The sequence below is a fragment of the Mustela nivalis genome (assembly GCF_964662115.1).
Source record: "Mustela nivalis genome assembly, contig: HAP1_SCAFFOLD_749, whole genome shotgun sequence".
NCBI lineage: Eukaryota > Metazoa > Chordata > Mammalia > Carnivora > Mustelidae > Mustela > Mustela nivalis.
This window is the reverse complement of record NW_028135914.1, coordinates 18,019-35,876: the sequence shown is the minus strand read 5'-3', so window position 1 is coordinate 35,876 and position 17,858 is coordinate 18,019. Positions and strand designations below refer to the sequence as shown.

Genomic DNA, 17,858 nt, shown 5'->3' with positions numbered 1-17,858 from the left:
ATTTGTAGGATTTGGACAGAATGCTTTAGGCTTGACTTTGGGAACCACAGCAGCTACTTCAACTGCAGGCAATGAAGGTCTTGGTGGTATATATTTTCGTACCTCATCAGATAAAAAGAGTAAATAATGTTCTGTTCTAACAGTAACTTAAATTTCTATGTCAGTAAGATTTTTAGTTACATGTTCAGTAGTAAAGTTTTTACTTTTATATTTACTTTATATCTCACAAATTTTTTTGTATTATGTGTTTAAGATTTTATTTTCATAGAAAACTGAGTTTTGTTTATGCATACGGTTATGTAGCTGTCAGTGTGTGTATTAATATATGTTCTTAAGTTGGGATCATGAACACATGTATGGTATATAAGTTGATACTTGAACAACATGCTTTGAACTGGTTAGGTCCACTTATATGTGAATTTTTTCCAGGAAAAGTGGAGTCGTGTAAATGTGTTTTCCTTACGATTTTCTTAATATTTTCTTTTCTCTATCTTACTTTATTGTAAGACTGCAGTATGTAGTACATATCACATACAAAGTGTGTGTGAATAGACTATATATTGTCAGGAAACATTCTGGTCAGCAGGAAGCTATTAGTAAAGATTTTGGGGAGTCAAATTATGTGTAGATTTTCAACTGCCTGGGTGTTTAGGACCCTTAATTCCTGCATTGTTCAAAGGTCAACTGGATTGCTTTGTAACCTGTTCTTTCTCATATGTTATATCACCAATATTTGTCAGTTCAGTAATTCTTTAGGAGTGTTTTATTGCTGCTTACAACAGCTTTATGAATCGATACATCATTAATCAGCCGTCCTTCCATTATTAGTGTTTGTATTCAGTTCGTATATTCTAGGAAGTATCAACATATTGAGCATCTTTATGGGGAGAGGCAATGTGGTATTGTAGCTTAAGGGGATAGACTTGAGCTGAAATCTGGCTTCAGATCCCCTCCACTGTTGATAAGCTCTGCGAGCTTGTTCAAGTTATTTATCCCTCTGTGTTTAGTTTCTTTATCTGTAAAGTGGGGGAAAAGAACAGTAACTACTTGACATTGTTGGTCCAAGGATTATAGTTTATAAGACTTCAGTAGAGCCAGGCACATAATAAATGCTCTCTATGTGTTTGTTTTTCTTATAAATTTTCATTCATATTTTTTTATTATTTTTTAAAGACAACCTAGAAACTGAATCACTGGCTTAAAGAGAGGGGAGAGTTTTGGAGACTCTTGGTAAATATTGTAAAATTACTTTCTAGAAAGAATTTACCAATTGATTACCCACCAGCCAGTATGAAAATGCCGTTCTTACTGTGCTCTTGCAATGCTGAATATTCTTGTTAAAAAATTACCAATCCAGATTCATTTTGAAAGATGTTTTAGTTTTGTTGATTCCCTGTACATGATTTTTTGTTTTGTCGATTCCCTGTGTATGATTTTTTGTTTTGTCTTGCATTGCCTCTTCTGCCTCTGATGAAAGCATGTTTCACGTATTGCTTTGAATCCTCTGAAAAACCTAGAATGAGTAACAGATGAAGGAGTCCATATATCTGTGTAGGAATTTTTTATTTGGATGTGGTTTTTATTATGTAGACGATTCTAGGGTGACATACTGTTTTAAAAGCTGGCTATCCTAAAATCCTTTTAAACTTAGAAAATGTAGGATAACTTTGAATGAGAATTGATTTTTATTTTATTTTACTTTTTTTTTAAACTTTATTTGACAGAGAAGAAGAGACAGCTAGAGAGGGAATACAAGTGGGGAGTGGGAGAGGGAGAAGCAGGCTTCCTGCTGAGCCAGGAGCCTGATGCAGGGCTTGATCCCAGGACCCTGGATCATGACCTGAGCTGTGGGAGATGCTTAACAACTGAGCCACTCAGGCGCCCCGAAAATTGATTTTTAAACATAGGGGTCTGTCTCTTGTTTTTACTTAGTTTTCTTTGTAGCCGCATCAAAATTAGAAGGAATTATCTTAGAGGTTTTAGCAGCTTATTTTTTAATCAGCTGAAGCAGTCTGGTACCCTTGAACTACTTTGATTTTAATTATGAAACTGGTTCTCTCTTTATTGTAATTGCTTTTAGGCTCCACGTGAAAGACTTGATTGAGGCAAAGGAGTAAGAGAAATATAAGGAGTTAATCTCCCTTCACGCCCTCCTCCCCCACCCCCCGCTCCACTCCACCTTCCCCCATTGTCTTCCTCTTGTGTTGTGCCTCAGAGTTGAACCAAAGGAGTATGTAGAATAAGTGCACATGACCTGATATAGCACATCCAGTTCCTTTTAACCTGCTATACGTGTCCAGGGGTTCTTTATTAATCTAAAGGATTTCTCTGTTTCCCTAGCAGCTGCATCAGTTAGCCTGGACCTGCTGTATTGGGTTTGATAGATGAAGAGGGGTAGGAAGCAGTGGTCTATAAGTGGGGGCAGCATGGAGTAAGATCTAGAGACAAGGATGATCTTTACTCTTTTGAAGAACTGCTGGAAAACCGGCGAGCGGCAGCATGGGAAGATCAGATTCCAGATGTCATAAAGGGAAGGGCCGTGTATGTCATCTTAAAGAGTTTTGTAATTACACGGAGGACAGTTGAGACCCACTAGGGGTTTGATGTGAATAATATGACATGAGATACGTGTTTGAAGAAGAGCATTCTGGCAGCCATGTGGAAGATAATGTGCAGGAGGGCAGGAACAGAGGTGGAGTGCTGACAGTGAGCTTTGACAGCAGTCCACAGGTATTACAGATGCCAAGCTAGATGGACTAGTCAGGGCCCACGGTCGGCCAAAAACAGGCCTAAGTTTTCTATATGCAGGTTTGTGTGTATAGAGACTTCTGGAAATATAATAAAAATGGAATATCAAAGAGAGAGCAAAATAGGACGCTAATGAATAAAAAAGTTGAAGTCTGTGGGAAAAAAATTAAATCCCTCCTTTATCTTACTGTGTCTCACCCAGTCAAAGGCTTGCATCGGTAGAACATGGATATCAATTTCAGAAATGTTAAACTATGAAAGAGAAATATCAACATACAAAGTAAGGAAAAATAAATTGTAGTTAGATTAAAAAGGTAAACAAAAGAAACTCTATGGACAAAGGCAAAAGGTAAAGGACAGGTTGGAAGTAAAATACTGCTGTTTCGATGCTTTTTTCCTTCACATTTTAACATCCGAAATTGAGATGTATCTTGAAATGAAGTTCTCATTTTAGAAATAGACACATAAAGTATATGTATGAGATAATTAATATGCTTAATGTTGAAATAGCTCTGAGAAGTCAGTGAGAAACATACCTCAGATATACCTCAAATCGCCTGAATAGACCATTCACTCAAGGAGAAAAAGACTTGTCTAATTAATATTTGAAATGTTTTACGTAGTACTGTCAGAAATATGAATTTAGATGATAATGAAGTGGCATTTCTCACCTATGTACTGGCAGTGATTGTTTCATAAAAATGTACATTGTTGTAGATGGTGTGACAGAAAAATTACTTATTCGTAGTAGGTGGGAAGATAAATTGGAACAGTTGTTTTAAAGGATCAGTTTGATAATACGAAGGTTTTCCTTGATGTAATCTTTGACCTATAAATTCCTCTTTCTGTGGAATACAAATAAAGTCATGCACAAGTATTTGGAGATAAAGGCATTCACTGTAGCAGCATCGTTTATATAGTAAAGGCGTATATGTTAAGAAGAGGGTTGGGCATAAAGGTTCTGATACAGCTATGTCATCAATATTCTGTGGTCATTTAAAACCATATTAAGTGACATGAAAAAGACTTAATTTCAGCATCCTGAGAAAATATGTGCACATAACTTATGGTCATCCCGATCACATTTAAAAATGTGTGTGTAAGTGCCAAAAGAGGTTGAAAGAGGAACCATTAAGGTTCTCTTATGGGATGAAGTTTTGTGTGTTCCTGTATTTTCTTCATTAAGCAGGTCTTATTTTGCAGTGTGAAGTAAATTCTGGAAAAGCAGAAAGTGAGTCACTGCATTTTGCTGATGGAGCATTTTTACTTTTCTACTTTTAGACATACACTATTAATGATAACCACTAAATAAGTGTTCATGAGAAAGCTTTCTCATGTTGATCTATCTGCACACATTAAAAACATCATCTTAAAAAATTGCTGCTTTTGTAAAATATTTAGAGACATCCGGGTAGTCTGACATATTTTAGTATTCTGAACTGATAGAACCTAAGAAAGCATCCAGTAGAACTTGCCAGGAGGTCAACTGTGCTAAGCAAGAATATTTTTCATAGAAGATAGTTGAAAGAGGAAGAATCTTGCCCTTGAAAGAAATAGATACAAATCACCTACGTAACTATCTGTTTATGTGTATACAAACATGTCCCCATAGTATGTAGTTTGGAGTTTGTGACAAGTGACCTCACATGATGTCTACGAGGCTGTCCGAAAAATGCTTAGAAGTTTCTGTTTATACCTAAGTTTGTGTTAAATTGAAACTTGAATTTGGAATACATTGTTAAATGACCTGTTTTTATATAAAGCTTCTTGAATTTTCTAAGTGATAAAACAGGAACAAGACCAGAGTAGGTTTACAATTTAACTTTTAAAGTATTTTATTTGAAGAATTTTATTTGTTAATTTATAGGCAGGTGGTCTCATCGGAAGTAAAAGAAACTACATAGACATTTAGAAGAAAAATTCTTTGAATCAGTTTTTGTCTAAAGTAAAATAATAAACATATGCTCTGGAAAGATTTTGGCAGGTCAGGTCTTTAATTTTTAATCATTAGGAAAGTTATAACCAATTCTTTCTGGAATACTTTATGATCAGTTTTAGGTATATATACCTTTTCTATATAAACTACTATACCAGTCCCATTTATTTTCTGATGATGAAGAGGGAGATAAGCCTCTATCTATAATATACATCAGATAGGTTTGAAGATCACTATTTTTACTAGCACTTACATTTTCTCACGTAATTTGTATTATATTAGATAAAACATTTGTAAATAAATGATCAAGTTCATGCCTCCAAAATATCTTCTGTATACTTTAGCCCTATTGCATAAATGAGAAAGCTGTAGGAGACTGAGGTTTGCTTCAGGTTCTATCAAGGAAGTAGTAGCAGATCTGTGACTGAGTTTTAACTCATAATTCCATTACAGCATGCCACATTTCACCTCTTCCTATTCTCATTAAATATTTATGATTCCCTTAGTCTATCCCTAGGTTTTATTTTGTTGAAGAATAAATTGAAATTCTAAAAATCAAGTAAAATATAATGAGCATCTCATTATGAGAAGTTTGTGGACTTTAATGAATGCTTTAATATATTTGAATGAAATAAAAGGTTAGTCATAGAGTTTTTGAGCCAGGGGAACTTAGTTCAATATTTAATCTCTTGTATTTTCTAATTTTTTTTCTTAAACATTTGGTCAGATGCATTTATATGTACTTATGATAGGTGCCAGTCCTTCTAAAAGGGAAATTAGAAGAGAAATCTCCCTGTCAGATGAATTGTCAAAGCTATTTTAAAGGTCAGGAAACAACATTTTTTTATAAAGAGATTTGAAATCAACCATAAGAGCTATAAATGGGGAATATTTGTTTTACCTCCTCCCCTTTAACCCTTATGTAGTGGAACTCAGCTGTCAGCTTTTTAGAACCTCAATGGCTTTAATCTATCTGTGGCATTTTTCTCAGGGATAGTAAAGCACTGAAGGATGAAAATCTCCCTCCTGTCATCTGCCAGGATGTTGAAAACCTCCAGTAAGTGTGTCATATGTAATTAGATATATCATGTTGAAGAATGTTAGAATCTATTTTAAGGGGAACATCTCTTCTTCCTCTTAAACATTTTAACTTGGGTGTTGGTAAAAATTTTAATATTTTTATAAACAAAGCAGAATAATGGGAATTAAAATTCTGTTATTGTCAGTCTTTAAAAAGCATGTGAACTGTGCATGAATTTTTAATATTTCCTTTTTAAAAAACACTAGGACTCTGACCAGCCTATAGTAAATATGCTTTTTTCCTATAGGAAACCAAAGGTGTATTTTTTGGAATTCAGTTTTATGTATCTTTTTAGGAAATTTGTGAAGGAACAGAAACATGTACAAGAAGAAATTAGTAGAATGTCTTCAAAAGCCATGCTTAAAGTAGAAGAAGATATTAAAGCTCTGTAACAGCTTCTGTCACTGGCTGCCAGTGGATTACAGAGGAACACCCTCAGTATTGACAAGTTGAAAATAGAAACTGCTCAGGTAAACTAACTTAAAGTAATTTTATTGTAGGGTTTTGTTTCATTTTATTTAAGTCTTATAGGTTATAAGACTTGATACAGATGTACTGTAAGAAAACTGTATAGCATGTGTGCTTTTTAAAAAAAGATTTATTTGAGCGAGAGAGAAAGAGAGGATGAGGGGGGGAGGGTCAAAGGGAGAAGCTGACCCCTTGCTGAGCAGGGAGTGAGTTGCAGGACTCAGTCTTGGGTTTCAGGATCATGACCTGAGCCGAAGGCAGTCGCTTTACCAACTGACACCCAGGAGCCCTAGCTTGAGTACTTTTAAGTTGCTATGATACTAGCAGTCACTAGTTTGTATTGAGTTCTGATTATTTATGAGGCAGTATTTTACACAATTTATATTAGTCCAGTTTAGTTTTCATGACAGCTCTATGAGTTAGGCCGTCTTATCTTTGTTATATAAAGAAGAATATGGGCAGAGAGGTTGTTAATAAATGAAAGAGGTTGTCAATAAGTGGAAGAGCTGATACTCTTAACTAGTTTGTTTCCTAAGAGTACTTGCTGGCTAAATTGCTCTATCGTACAAGCAAGGCAGAAAAATATGTTTTTAAAAATCTGTCATCCATTAAATAAAAACCATATTAAGCTTTTTAACTATTAAAAATTCTGATGACTTGCCAGTCTTATGTCTTAGTTATAAATGTTAATGAGGCTCATGATTTTTGCCATTCATATGTACTTGTTTTTTCTTTTTTTTTTTTTAAAGATTTTATTTATTTATTTGACAGACAGAAATCACAAGCAGGCAGAGAGGCAGGCACGGAGACAGGAGGAAGCAGGCTCCCTGCTGAGCAGAGAGCCCGATGCGGGGCTCAATCCCAGGACTCTGAGATCATGACCTGAGCCGAAGGCAGTGGCTTAACCCACTGAGCCATCCAGGCGCCCCTGTACTTGTTTTTTCTTTCTATGGTATAATCTATGTCATTTTTTCATTGTTGTCACTCTTGCCTCCCTTGTGTAGTTTGAAGTCTTTCATCGTCTCCTCCTGGCTAGTTGTTCCGTCTCTGTGTGCCCAGCTCCCCATCTGTTTAAAGGTGGGTGTTGCGTAGTCTTCTGTAACCTTCCTGAGTGCTAGGTGAATGCGTTCTTCCATAGTTCTCGGTGATATCACACAAAATACCTGTCTTTAGTCCCTCTTAGCAATTTGCTGTCCCATTGGGATGTAAGTATACCTGGTTCTTTACCTCTCTAACAACTTCAGGGTTCCAGTTTTAAATTTATTCTTGGGGACACCTGGGTGGCTCAGTTGGTTAAGAGGCTGCCTTCCACTCGGGTCATGATCCCAGAGTCCTGGGATCGAGTCCCACATCGGGCTCCTTGCTCAGCAGGAGGCCTGCTTCTCTTTCTGTCTCTGCCTGTGCTCACTCTCTCTGACAAAACAAAAAAAAGAAAAGAAAAGAAAAAACAATTTATTCTGCTTTACAGTTACTTAGTTTGTAGGATTTTGTAGTTGTTAGCTAGGCTCTTTCCCAGCTGTGCACATTCTGCTTATGTTTCCTTCCCACTTCCTGTTCCTAGTCTGTTTCTCCATCGAAGACTGGCTGTTACGCACATGGATACCAGTGTGTGATATGCATTTGGAGAATTGAATCTTTCCCTATAGTTTTAGTCTCAAGTATTGTTTTATGATCCACTTTTTGTCACCATTTTTTTATTGAATGAAATAGTTTTAAAATGCATTTCTCATGCAATCTCCTTACTTGACAAAAATAATTTTTCTCAGTGATACAATATTCCAAGTTACTTGTCAGGTCCTTGCAGGAACATTTCCTGGAGTGCGGCACAACAGTGCAGAAGGGAAATCCTTTGTCCTCTTTCTTAATAAGGTGATGAGGAAACCGGGAATGAGAAAAAGCTGGATAAAGAAATTCCATAGCAATCTTTTTCGAGAACTTGAAACCCACAACTTATCTTTAGTTTGTGAGGGGAGATTCATTACTTTTACAGCTAAGGGATAGCTTCCAGTTTTCAATAAATTTATCCTATACTTGATTTTTCATGAAATTTGAGATTTTAAAAAACACTATCATTGAAGTCTGCAGTCCTAGACATAAGACCGCCACCCACCATACGCAGCCTCTTGAGCCTTTGCTCTGCTTTTCTGCAAGTGGCAGAGCCTCAGATGTATTGTTTCTCACTAATAAATGAATGTGTACTCTTGGCCCTGAGATTGGAAAGGAACAATGTCACTCAGGGTCTAAGTCTGGATGCAGGAGCACATTGTGGAAGAAGACTGCTGTTTCCACTCCTGTTAAGGAGTTAAGCCATCCCTGTGAAAAGGGGGTTATGCAATCAGGATCTCAGAATAGTATTTGCAGGGTACCGTCAACTGTGCTGGTGTATTTCTGGGACTAGTATGTATCCGAATACAGGTTTTTATTGAAGTATTTTTTGACACATGCACGAAGCCACTATTTGTGCCAACGCCTGTTTTAAGTTTGCTACACAGTGTGGTAGGAATTTAGTTTGAGCAGAGGTTAAAATCAGAATTACCTGATTACCACTTGTGGATTACCTCTAGGTGAGTTTGGCATTGAAGCAGTGGCTATTCTGTTGTTGGGGCACAAGCTATCATTTTTCTTTTCAAATCATCTGGGAACCCCCTAATGCTCTCTCTCTAGATGTCCTGGAGCTTTTCATCGGAGACTTGCCCTAGAAAGGAGGAAAACTGATAAAGCTCAGACAGAGATTGAGAATGAAAATGGAACCACTGTAATAGATCTTCCAGGTACTTTATCCCTCGAAACGGACTGTTCAGGGACAGGCACAGCACCTGCTGAGCACAGGTTGATATCAGCGTCTCTGCCCCCGTGGCCTGAGGAGCCTGGCCTGGACAACCCCACCTTCAAGGAGAACATGGCCACTGACAGTATGTGCTCTCCACCTTGCATTTGCTTTTCATCTGTTTACAAATGAGATATTTCCTTTCTTCTCAGTACTGCCTATTACTTTCCCTACATGGGGTGTTGTTGTTGTTTTTCCTCTTCAACAAATAATTTTACTGAGATATGCTTCACATATCACATATTCACCTTTTAAGTGTACAAGTCTAACAGTTTGCCGGTTAGAAACAGAAAGGGAGTCTTACCTTGAGGCTTATCCTTCCCCCTCCCCCTCTTCTGTTGTAGTCCACAAATTCACTGGTCATCAGCAAGCTTCTTTTGTTTGTTTGTTTTGATGCCTATTGCTTCTTGACTAAGAAATCCACAGCATCAAGAAGAACAAAAATAATACCTCAGCCTACGTGCTTATTCTGTGTCAGCACTGTGCCAAGCACTTTACATATATTAACTTATTAAATGCTTGTACCAATACTGGCTTTTTTTTAATGATGAGGAAACTTAGTGAGGGAGTCATTGGTCAAAGTCTGAGAGCCACGAAATGGCTAGGTATGTATCTGACTCCCAAGGCCATGTGTCTGACTATTGCTGTTTTCTGGTAGCAGCCACTGATCTGTCTACATGACCCACCAGGAAACAGGCAGAAAACCTCTAGTCATAGATCTTGGGCATATCTTAATAGTTGGCCCTTTGTCTTACTTTTAAATAGGTTTATCTCTTATGAAAATTCCAATTTTTCTACAAATCCCAGTTTTCCCAGCCATGGCTATAACAATTCTTCTATCTCCTACTGCTCAGATCAAGACCCTCCTCTTCTTGCTTAATGTGGTTATTTTGTCAACCACTACGGTGATTGTATGTCACAGAGTTTGTCTTTTTTATTTCATATGTACTGCCTTGCACTGTTTACAGCTGTTTCATGGGTCAACTGACAAGATGATATTTTGTATATTGATATTTTGTCAATCTGATCAATTAGGACAAGATGATATTTTCTGTATATTTCTTTATCAGATCACTGTGTGGTCCCTAGTGATCTGATGCATAGTAGTTATTTGTTGATTATTTACTGATCACCTTTCAAAGAGGAAGTGTTTTGCTAATCTTACCTATTGGTGTTTTGGTCATTCTGTTTTTCTTATCCCGTGGTATTGCTTTGTTATGAATCATCTATTAACATAAGGTCATCACTAATGATAGACGATAACTTACTTACGTGAAGATAATCAAAATATAAAACATTTTTCTTTCCACCTGTTTTTCTCCCTCTTGTTTTTAACTTGGCAGCTATGCAGCAGCTGGTTAGTTTTCCGGAAAGCATAATTATAATTAGTACAATTGAAATTCACCAGTCTGATCCTTATATTCAGCTAGGAATTAGCATTGTGGGCGGCAATGAAAGGCCACTGATCAACCTTGTTATCCAGGAAGTCTGTCGGCATGGGGTGATCTCCAAAGATGGAAGACTTCTTGCTGGAGACCCAATTCTTCAGGTATCAATTTTTTAAATTATTTTGTTAACTTGCCTCTTTTGTTGCTCTTATTCATCAATTTAAAACTTAGGAAATTAGGGTACTGTGGAATCTGACTTATAAAAAGGTAAGTTTTACTGTTTTTTTTTTTAGTGCTAAACAGATCATAATTTATCTGTAATTTCTCCGATTCCCCCCAAACTCATGGAATGTATTTTTACCCCCATCTTAAATTTGATCCCGCATGTGCCTCAGTGTGTGGCTCTCCAGGCCAGCTGGATTCCTCCTGGCTTGGTCTCCACGGTTGTCTATTTCTGGGCCACCTTCACTGCTAAATTCTCTTGTCCCATTGGCTCTATCCCTAGTCCCAGGGTACCATCCATCAGTTACCTTCGTTGTCTGATTCATCCTTCTCTACACGGATTTCTATAATCTAGAAAAGACAGGTCACACAGCACAAGTTACTTAAAACTTACAGCATTGAATTTAAGATAGAATTCGGAAATCATGACCACCTCTTGTTGGCTCTCAAACGCACTCTCATCCACAAACAGCCTGACTCTGCACTAATCCTTGGTGCTACCCTCTCCCTCTTCTCTTTAAAAAGAATGAGCTACTCCAACAAATGAACTTGCTTTGGGCAAGATGATGTTGTGTGTGAGGGCATACTGATGAGCATGAGATGGCCAGAATTCTACTGTTCATGTGAATTCTAGAGTGTATGTGAAAATTGACCTGGATATATGACCCATACAAGTGTATGTGGTACTTGAAGCTAAAAGAATGGATATTTAGGAGAGAAGAAATAGGCATGAATGAGAAAAGATGTCTTCTAGGAACCCAAGCTCAAGGACTCTTGCCTCCTCGATTTCACTGCTGGGTCCTTCCCCACGATCTGTTGGTATTCACCCCTTCTCTTTTCCCTGCCATCTCTCTGGTCTGTGCCCTCACTGCTTCATGTCTAACCCAGGAGAATCAAAACCCCTGCCTCCCTACTCTGCTCTGAAATCCGGTACGACATTGTCCGGTTAATTCACCTGTGACTCTGCTTTCCCTGGATAGATTGGACCAGAGAATCAAGTCCATACTGATTAATCTAATAGTCCAGGTCCTCCTTGAACTCTTACACAACCTGTCCCCTCAGCCTTAACCCTTGCTTTTTCTTTCAGCTGTAGCCATCGGTGTATTACTGAAACATCATAGGCATGGTGGTCAGAGCTGAGGGTATAATTAAGAGCAAAAAGCAACCCCTGCCCTCATAGAATGTATAATGTAGCAGAAAAGCCAGACATAGCAGTCTCCTTGATTCCCTCCCCGTTCCAGCCTGTCCCCATTGTGCTACAGCTTCCCCACCTTCATCCAGAAAGCCCTGCCCTGCCATTTTCACCCATTCAGACCTCTTCTCACACTAAGTGCTGAAGACATTCCTTCTCTTCACCACTTAATGCATAATTGGTCACAGAGAGTTATTCAAATGCAGTGTCTTCCTTTGGGGATGGCAGCCGCCATTATTACATACTATGGGACAGGCTTCTCACAGAGCTGTGCCTGGAGTCGATACCCAGGACAAACTTGCTGAGTCAATAAAAGAGTGGATTTGGTTATGATATCCTGTTGGGAATAGCTGTCTTCTTCATTAAAACCAAACTTAGAACCTCTAGGATTTTTAGTTCTTCAAGAGAAATGTCCAGAGGGGAAGACAGACAAACTAGGCTCCAAGAGCAGCAAGGATTGACCTTTCCACTGGGGGTTCCTGGCTTTGGTTTCCACACCCATCTGTATTCTGCCTCTTGTAGTTTGTGATTTCCACTTCGACACTTGGGCCCAAAACCCCTCCTTCATTGCACTTGGCCTGGCTGACACAGACTGAACTTGCAGTGTTTTGTTCTTGACTAAATCCAAAGAGGCAATAGGAGAATACAGGAAACATAACTAATCCAGCTTATGTAAAATCCAGTTTCTGATCCTACCATAGCTAGCTATTTACCGTATTCCTGTGTTTGCTGTCCTTTTATGATATTAGTAGTATTCTGGTTGCATGAGGTTGGCACAGCTCTCTGGACACCTTACCCTGTATTCCTTCTACCCCAGCTCCTAAACTGATTCTCCGTGGAGGAACTCTTGTAGCTGGTTTTGACCTTTTGACACCTTTGTGGCCAAGACAAAAAGAACCAGATTGCCCTTTTTTGCAGCTTATACAGAGAGAGAGAGCAAGCACAGGCAGACAGAGTGGCCGGCAGAGGCCGAGGGAGAAGCAGGTTCCCTGCCGAGAAAGGAGCCCAATGCGGGACTCGATCCCAGGATGCTGGGATCATGACCTGAGCCGAAGGCAGCTGCTTAAGCAACTGAGCCACCTAGGTGTCCCATCACTTTTGGTTTTTAAGGAAAATAATTGCAGTCATGTCTTGACTGCATTGGTCCAAAAGATAATTAGCTAAAGATGTGGTAAAGTTTACTCTGTTGGTGCTATTTCTACAACATCTAGCAACAGTAGTTTATTTGGTCTCTGCTTTCTCTGTGTTTCACTGGCAACCACACTTTTGTGAAGGGAAAATCTCCGATTGGAGGATATTCCACAACCCACGTCACAAAAATGGTGTGAGGCTACATACTCGCACGTGGCTAGCGCTGGATTCCAGCCAGATGTTTGTAAAGTCATTTGTGATAGATGTGAATCTAAGACGGAAAAATAAGAACCTAGAGATAAGTGGCTTTTTAGCTGAATAACTAGAAATGATGAGTTTTGACTAATAAATCCACGTCAGGCTGGTTTTTTAGAAGCTGCCTTAAAGTTCTATTCTTGACCCTATGTTACTCAACTTTTTCATCAAGGATCTGGATGGCAACCAAATGCACAGATGTTGCAAAATTGGGTGAAGAGCAAGTTTATGTGTGAGATCTATTGCATTTGATGCCTGAATTTTAAAAGATGTCCACAGGCCCAAATCAATAAAATTCAAGTTAGTGGTGCTCAAAACTGTCATCCCGAGATGAGTAGGAAGGGGGAAGGTTTTCCTTAAGATAGACTCATGTGAAAAAGATTGAAGGCTTTGGGTAATCACAAGCACCTAACCCAGAGCCTGTGCCACATAACACATCCAAGAGAATGTCGATTTCCTGCTTGCTGTTGGTGCAGACAGATGAGGAGAGGAATTCTAATTGTGATAAACACTCAGAGTTGCACCAACCTCTTCCTCTGACTAGGTGAATAACTGAAGCTGGGTGTATTTTCTTAGTCCTGTTCCTGTCCCAGGATCAGTCACTATATTCCTTTCAGGGCCATAAGGTTTAGTAAATAAATGTGCTGTGAGTACTGAGTTAAGCTTGTTGTATTAGATAGATGTTACATTGAGTGCTAAACAGAGTGAAACTGTAATTACCTGCTTTTCTTTAAAGTAAAAATGACTGAACTGAGATCAGGTTGTGTATCTAGAATCTGTCCCTTTTCTTAGATTAAAACTTGGTGTATTTTTTCCAGGGTAGGTGTTTTTCATTTGGAAAAGCCACATCAATCCAGTAGAACTTCAGTTTCTATTCCACTAGAACTAGTATTTTGTTGGCACTTGCCACATGCTGCTGCTGTCTCTGCATTCTCCTCCTGGTCCCTTGAAGCGGAGAGTAAACCCATCTCACCACTCAGGGGACACACTCAGACATCCCGCTACTGGCAGGACCAGGGACTCTGATTCAGCACCCTCGCTGAAGCCTGAGATCCTAACTGCCATTCTCTACTTCATGCTAGTCATTGTGAGTGAAGCTTAGGAACTGTGCATTTTAAAACATCTTCAGAGGGCTTTTCTTTGTAAATAATGACTGTATGTCATTTTCCAAAGTCCGTTTCTTTTGGAAATGGCGTATAAATGTTTACCAGTTGAGAGGATAAAAGATTGTCCCACCTCAGTCATAATTCTTTTCTTCCAGGTCAACAACTGTAACACCAACAATGTGTCTCACAACTATGCCAGAGCCGCCCTTTCCCAGCCCTGTTCCACGCTGCACCTAAGCGTGCTGCGAGAGCGGTGCTTTGGGGGCCGGACCTACAGCCACCCCGACGGTAGCTCTCCCCGGGAAGAGGTCTTCCACCTTGTCTTTCACAAACGGGACTCTGGTGAAAAACTTGGCATTATCCCATTCAAAGGACCGGTGAACCAGGTGTTTTTATCCTTGATCTGTTGGAAGAGGGCCTGGCTGGCTGCACAGGATTGAAGGCTGAGCAGCAATGACCGAGTGCTCGCCATCAATGGACACGACCTGAAGCTCGGAACCCCTGAGCTTGCCGCCCAGATCATTCAGGTACACGCGGATATTCATTCCACGTGCTCAGCCTTTATGTCGATGTTTTCGTAACATGAGAACCTGAGGGATATTTGATATTTCATGGGGGAAATCAAACACGGCTCCCCAAATCCTTCAAAATGCACAAGAGATGATTTTATCATTACAGATAAAATCCTGTCCGGAAAACTGTATCCCTGTGAACATTTAGCCTTGCTCTTTATAGAGTGAAGGCTCTATTTTTGCACATGGGTTTTTCATTTGCTCCATGGGCTCTACCTAAGCCCACACATAAAAAACACATTTATGTCCACATTTAACAGGTGAGACAAGCAAAGCTTGAAGGAGCTGTGGTTCCAAAGTTGTGACTTCCCTGCTCTTGTAACGTTCACTCTCCGCTTCACCTCCATACAAGTGGGGAAAATCAATTTTTATTAAAAGAACTCATTATCTCTGTAGTGCCCTTTTTATAAAGCATTCAGAGCATTTCAAACACATTATAACTTGTGTTCTTACAGTATCCCTGTGAAGTAAAGATGGTTATTATTAGAGAAAAAAAATTTTCAATAAGAACATTAAGGTAGGTAAAATAGAGGGGCACCTGGGTGGCTCAGTCATTAAGCATCTACCTTCGGTCAGGCATGATCCCAGGGTGCTGGCATCCAGTTTTACATCGGGGCTCTCTGCTCAGCCAGGAATCTGCTTCTCCCTCTCCCACTCCCTCTGCTTGTGTTCCTTCTCTTGCTCTCTGTCAAATAAATAAATAAATACATAATAAATAAAATCTTTAAAAAAAGAAAACAGCTTTATAATTTTTTTTAAAAAATAAGATAGAAAAAGTAGAAAATAATCCAGGCCAGACCTTCCGGTTCTATAACCTACCAGAGCATTTAATGATATGGGTATCTCCTACAATGAAGGGGTGAAACAAAGATGTGTATGGTGTTTTATTTTGTTTGTTTTGTTTTGTTTTAAGTAAGCACAAGAAAACACTCTGGCATAAAGGAAACCAAGCAGTAACATAATCGAGCATCAGGAATTAAAGTAGGTTGATAGTCACTGGGAAATGTGTATAGTAAACAGAATTAACAATGAAGATTTAAGTACTGTGTAAGGAAACTCAAATTTAAATCCCATTTCATTACTCCTTTTCACAAATGCTTGGTTCATTATAACTATGGGAACATACACACCCGGTAGCCGTCTTGCATTAGGAGGGAGATTCAGGCGTTGGTCTCTTGTCCCAGACTTGAGATTTAAAAAAATTGAATACAGATACTTATATATGATACCAAATATAATATATTGCTCAAGTTGTTTCTTTGTGAAAAACATCTTAATGTTTTGGATTCTGAGAATAACATGTATTCCGTGTCTGAAAAGGAGACTAAGGAAGACAAAATACAGAAAATGAAGAAGGAAATCAAAATCACAGTCAGTCTAAAGTCCATAAGATAGTGACTTTAAAGTTTTGAAGAACATCGTCATTTTTCTGTATATGCCTACAAATAAATAGGTACCTATTTACGTAGGTACTTAGACATGCAGTCAGCTTACAAATTCTGAGTTTGCCACCCTTTCTTTATGTCAGCTGTATGTTGTGGCCTTCTTACCCTAAAAATAGATGCACCATGATATAGCTGTATAGTAGGTGTGTTGTGCTAAAACTTACGTAAACACTCCCCTGTCAACAGACTTTAATGTTTTGTTTTCAAGTTTAAGACATTTTGCTTAACTTCCCTCTAGAAAGATCATACCAGTATATACTCCCATCAAAAGGGCATGCCACTATTTTATGAAATACAGGTATTGTCATTTAGGCATCCTGCATTTTTAAAAATCTTGACTTTAACAGAATTCTTTTGTTGTGCTTGAAACCCTGAAGAGTTAGATAGGCAGTTGGCCTAAACCCAAATGTTGGCCCATCGTTTAAAGCTTATATGTCCACTTCCATCACACACCCAGAATTTTGTCTTTTAAGAAATCAGAAAAGATCAGGGATTTGTTTGTTAATAGGTTTGCATGAGCAGGGGTCTTCCCATAAAGCTAAATTAGTGGTTATAGAGTATTTGGTAGTGGGGAGGGTTAGGCAGTAAAGCAAACAATTCTTAATATTGAAATGAGATCACAGGTTTTTCTCACCCTTCACACCGTGTGATCTAATACTGGGAAGTGTCAGAATCTCAAATATCTGGATTGTAAGCGTTCTATTTGGAATTTGCCTGTTAGATAAAATCCCCAGAAGTGTTATTCTTTCAGTTATTGGAAGAATTGTCTGAAACTAGTTTAATGAAATACTTGAATAAGTAAGTGACTTTAATAGGGCCTTAAAATTGGTTATCACTCAGGCACCTGGGTGGCTCCGTGGTTCAGCATCTGCCTTCGGCTCAGATCCTACATCGGGCTCTCTGCTCTGCGAGGAGTTGGTTTCTCCCTCTTCCTTTGCCCTTCCACCCTGCTCTCTCGCTTTTGCTCTCAAATAAATAAATAAAATCATTTTTTTAAAATTATGGTTTTCACTCCTTTTCCAACTTGACTGCAGTCATGGGGGAGGAGTGCTCTACTTTCCACCACAGCTTCTTGAAAGCAGGCTGTCAAATTTTCCCATAGAAATGATAGTAAACTTGGAAAGTTGTAGTCATGACCAAGAATCAGCATCAAGTAGACCAGGCCTGTACGTTAAAAGCAAAGCTAAAATAGCTTTAAAAAGTGTAATAGATGTGAATCTGTGTTTCAGATCTAGATCTATAAATACAGAAAATGGACCTCTAAATTCAACGTGGTTATCATCACCTCTTAAATTACATTTATGTGTGAGTGCACATGTGGCATATATACGCACACAATTTGTGATGTATATAAATACTATTCCTGTTTTACAGGACCTTTGTTATCATTCTTTTCAGGACTGTTTAAGCTGATCCCTATTTTCGATTCGAAGCTGTAGTGTGTGCAAACAGAGCTACACGTAGTTTCATTGATTATCAGTCTCAAA

The 17,858-nt window shown here is 38.7% G+C and overlaps 1 pseudogene across 1 annotated transcript in view; it reads left to right on the top strand.

Moving 5' to 3' along the window:
• Positions 1-17,858, top strand: part of LOC309857466 (ligand of Numb protein X 2-like) — a 34,774-nt pseudogene that overhangs the window by 10,027 nt on the left and 6,889 nt on the right. The window contains exons 7-12 of the transcript XR_014316521.1: positions 9-121; positions 4,531-4,553; positions 5,676-5,741; positions 8,898-9,145; positions 10,404-10,609; positions 14,510-14,881. The product of XR_014316521.1 is annotated as a ligand of Numb protein X 2-like (transcript). The remainder of the gene's footprint in view (positions 1-8; positions 122-4,530; positions 4,554-5,675; positions 5,742-8,897; positions 9,146-10,403; positions 10,610-14,509; positions 14,882-17,858) is intronic.